The following is a 5,168-nucleotide window of genomic DNA, read 5'->3' on the forward strand; positions in this document are numbered from 1 at the left end:
CAATGCGGTTCCAGTATATTTCCATTTTTTGAAGAGTTTCCTCATAGATGAGGTTTAATCCACCGCCGCCGTCCATGAGTACTTTGGTGAGTCGAAAGCCGTCCACAATTGGACTGAGGACCAGTGCAGTTGGTGCTCGGGCTGTTCGGAATTTAGGTTCGTCACTGGCATTGAAGGTAATAGCCGTGTCACTCCATGGATTTATTGCTGCCACATGGCAGATTTCGGCAAGGCTGCGGGGTGTTCGCTTGCGCCTTGGTTTCAAAGACTGTTAATACCGTATTGTTATCCCCAGGATGGTGCTCTGTGGCATCTGGGATGAGAAGATCCTCACCACTTTTGGCCACCTGCCGGAGTACCCAACATGCTCTAAGGCTGAGTGTTGGTATGGTATCCGCTGTGCTATGAATTTTGCAGGGTCCGTTGAGCCATCCCTCCAATACGGTTCCACGCCCTGTAGAGGATCTTTGCTTCTTTGTAGTTAACTCGGGTGTCTTATGATAGTGCACCCTTTTACTTCGGACTGGGTGTATATTCGGAGCCGGATTATCCCAAAATTTCGTTTCGGTTTTCCAGGCACTTTCCATCGCACAGTACTTTCGTACTATGGACGCCAAGTCGGCGAAGTGTGATATGTCACGGCGACTTATGGTGTTAAGGATTCCCTTGTCCGTGCAATTATTGCAGAAAAATGAGACTGTGTCTTCCTCGCGACAGTCCTTAACCTTGTTCATCACAAGGAGGAATCTGGCCCAATAATGATGTACTGTTTCCTGGGGCGCTTGCCTGATGTTGGAAAAATCGTTTATGCTTGGGTGGGTGGGTGGCTTTGAGTCCGAACCCTTACCCGATCTGAGACCCAGGGGTCGAGGAGTTTCCAATCTTGGAAGTTCGGGTTTCGGGATGTTGCCCGATAAGTCTGGCCCGCCGCCTGACTCTAGGTTCAGGGCTTGGGTGATATCCTCTCGTAAACGGCTATCCGGCTCAGAGAGCTCAGGAATCCGGACATAGTTAGTCCTCAAGATAGTGGAAGAATCGCCGGATTGTTCCTCCACCACCGGAATATGATGGGTGATCGGTGGAGAGTTAATCTCCCTTTGATCGGGTTTAAGCCCAATCCGATCATAGTCCGTAGAGACTCCCAAGGCGGTGATGTGATCCAAGAGCTCGTTTAGGGGTGAGAGCTCCATTGGATCCATCTGCTCGGCAAATTCCGAGCCGACGTGGAGGCTGTTTTCGATGACCTGAGAAGTCATCGTCGGTGCAGCAGCCGAACGGGCGGTCATGATGAAACTGCCTAGCCGGAGAGTTTGGCTGACAGCCAGGGCTCCCCCGGCGGTAATGTTGTTTTTAACAACAAGACAAGGCATCCTGCCTTATGGTGACGACACAGTGGAACTCTCAATGAAAGCACCAATGTCGGTGTCAAAACCGGCGGATCTCGGGTAGGGGGTCCCGAACTGTGCGTCTAAGGCGGATGGTAACAGGAGGCAGGGGACATGATGTTTACCCAGGTTCGGGCCCTCTTGATGGAGGTAATACCCTACGTCCTGCTTGATTGTTCTTGATAATATGAGTAGTACAAGAGTTGATCTACCACGAGATCGAAGAGGCTAAACCCTAAAAGCTAGCCTATGGTATGATTGTTGTTGTCCTACGGACTAAAACCCTCCGGTTTATATAGACACCAGAGGGGGCTAGGGTTACACAAGGTCGATTACAAAGGAGGAGATATACATATCCGTATTGCCTAGCTTGCCTTCTACGCCAAGTAAAGTCCCATCCGGACATGAGACGAAGTCTTCAATCTTGTATCTTCATAGTCCAGTCCGGCCAAAGGATATAGTCCGGCTATCCGGAGACCCCCTAATCCAGGACTCCCTTAGCTCCTTAGAATTGGAAGATTCTATAAATGAAGGGACAGGAAAAACACATGAATAGGATAGGAATGCATGTGCAAAACAGAGCATTTGGAAACATAGTATTTCAGTCAACCTGGGTGTTTGGCTCACGTGAATTGGAAGAACAGAGGAATGGAGAAACAAAGTGATGCGACGAGTGTACAACCTCTTTGGCATAGCCTTGTGGACCTCAACATCATTGGGTTGGACGTGGAGGACGGTGATGATGCGGGTGTGACTGTCGGAGGTGGGGAAGAAGATCCGAGGCCTATGGAAATGGCGCCGAGGGTACTGCTCCGCTGTGATGGACGGTTCCGTCATTGGAGCAGCTCCGCTAAGGTGAATGGCGACGAGGCTGAAGCATGACAAGACAGACAACGTTAATCTGAAGTGGGACCCTAATATCATCTGCAATAGATGATGTAAAATACATCACCAAAAAGTGGTAGATGTAAAACGCATCAGCCGTGCCATGGCCGCTCCGACAGATGCTGTAAGTACTGTTCACTGTGAACTTAACTGAAGAAATGAACTTCACAGTCGAAACTGAATTTTACTGTCGAAACTGATTGAACTAGTAACAGAGCATTGCAATAGATGTTTAGGGCATTCGAGCACTAGTAGCAGAGAAGCAGTGATCTAAATCAACAGACGCTCGAGCAGGGAACACACTAGCAGAGAGCAAGTCGTGCAGTAGCACCGCGAGCGAGTGCTAAAGCAGCAACTCCTGTAGCTGCCGGAGGTCATGCAGCAGCAGCAGTTGAAGGAAATATGCCCTAGAGGCAATAATAAAGTTATTATTTATTTCCTTATATCATGATAAATGTTTATTATTCATGCTAGAATTGTATTAACTAGAAACATAATACATGTGTGAATACATAGACAAAGAGTATGTCACTAGTATGCCCTACTTGACTAGCTCATTGAATCAAAGATGGTTAAGTTTCCTAGCCATAGACATGAGTTGTCATTTGATTAACGGGGTCACATCATTAGAGAATGATGTGATTGACTTGACCCATTCCGTTAGCATAGCACTGGATCGTTTAGTTTGTTGCTATTGCTTTCTTCATGACTTATACATGTTCCTATGACTATGAGATTATGCAACTCCCGTTTACTGGAGGAACACTTTGTGTGCTACCAAACGTCACAACGTAACTGGGTGATTATAAAGGTGCTCTACAGGTGTCTCCGAAGGTACTTGTTGGGTTGGCGTATTTCGAGATTAGGATTTGTCACTCCGATTGTCGGAGAGGTATCTCTAGGCCCACTCGGTAATGCACATCACTATAAGCCTTGCAAGCATTGCAACTAATGAGTTAGTTGTGGGATGATGTGTTACGGAATGAGTAAAGAGACTTGCCGGTAATGAGATTGAACTAGGTATTAAGATACCGACGGTCGAATCTCGGGCAAGTAACATACCGATGACAAAGGGAACAACATATGTTGTTATGCTGTTTGACCGATAAGGATCTTCGTAGAATATGTAGGAGCCAATATGAGCATCCAGGTTCCGCTATTGGTTATTGACCGGAGACGTGTCTCGGTCATGTCTACATAGTTCTCGAAGCCGTAGGGTCTGCACGCTTAAAGTTTGATGACAGTTATATTATGAGTTTATGTGTTTTGATGTACCGAAGGAGTTTGGAGTCCCGGATGAGATCGGGGACATGACGAGGAGTCTCGAAATGGTCGAGATGTAAAGATCTATATATTGGACGACTATATTCGGACATCGAAAGGTTCCGAGTGATTCGGGTATTTTCGGGAGTACCGGGGAGTTACGGGAATTTGTATTGGGCCTTAATGAGCCATACGGGAAAGGAGAGAAAGGCCTCAAAGGGTGGCCGCACCCCTCCCCATGGGCTGGTCCGAATTGGACTAGGGAGGGGGGCGCCCCCTTCCTTCCTTCTCCTTTTCCCTTCCCTTTCCTTCTCTCCTACTCCTACTACTTGGAAGGGATCCTAGTTCTACTTGGAAAAGGGGAATCGGGAGTAGGACTCCCCTAGGGCGCGCCATAGAGAGGGCCGGCCCCTCCCCTCCTCCACTCCTTTATATACGTGGCCAGGGGGCACCCCATAGAGACAACACTTGATCTCTTGATCTCTTAGCCGTGTGCGGTGCCTCCCTCCACCATAATCCACCTGGATTATATCATAGCGGTGCTTAGGCGAAGTCCTACGTCGGTAGAACATCATCATCATCACCACACCGTCGTGCTGATGAAACTCTCCCTAAACACTCGGCTGGATCGGAGTTCGAGGGACGTCATCGGGCTGAATGTGTGCTGAACTCGGAGGTGCTGTACGTTCGGTACTTGATCGGTCGGATCGTGAAGACGTACGACTACATCAACCGCATTGTGCTATAGCTTCCACTTTCGGTCTACGAGGGTACGTGGACAACACTCTCCCCTCTCCTTGCTATGCATCACCATGATCTTGCATGTGCGTAGGAAAATTTTGAAATTACTACGTTCCCCAACAGTGGCATCAGAGCCAGGTTTTATGCGTTGATGTAATATGCACGAGTAGAACACAAGTGAGTTGTGGGCGATATAAGTCATACTGCTTACCAGCATGTCATACTTTGGTTTGGCGGTATTTGGATGAAGCGGCCCGGACCGACATTACGCATACGCTTACGTGAGACTGCTTTACCGCCGTGCTATGCACACATGTGACTAGCGGGTGTCAGTTTCTCCAACTTTAGTTGAACCGAGTGTGGCTACACCCGGTCCTTGCGAAGGTTAAAACAGCACCAACTTGACAAACTATCGTTGTGGTTTTGATGCGTAGGTAAGAATGGTTCTTGCTCAGCCCGTAGCAGCCACGTAAAACTTGCAACAACAAAGTAGAGGACGTCTAACTTGTTTTTGCAGGGCATGTTGTGATGTGATATGGTCAAGACGTGATGAGATATAAGTTGTTGTATGAGATGATCATGTTTTGTTGAAGTTATCGGCAACTGGCAAAAGCCTTATGGTTATCTCTCTATTGCATAAGATGCAAGCGCCAAATAATTGCTTTACTTTATCGCTATGCGATAGCAGTTATTGCAAGAGCAATTGTTGGCGAGACAACCATGTGACGACACATTGATATAGATCAAGATGATGGAGATCATGGTGTCATGCCAGTGATGATGGAGATCATGACGATGCTTTGAAGATGGAGATCAAAGGCACAAGATGATGATGGCCATATCATGTCACATATTTTGATTGCATGTGATGTTTATCTTTTATGCATCTTATCT

Source organism: Triticum aestivum, chromosome 2A, assembly GCF_018294505.1.
Source record: "Triticum aestivum cultivar Chinese Spring chromosome 2A, IWGSC CS RefSeq v2.1, whole genome shotgun sequence".
NCBI classification, from domain to species: Eukaryota; Viridiplantae; Streptophyta; class Magnoliopsida; order Poales; family Poaceae; genus Triticum; species Triticum aestivum.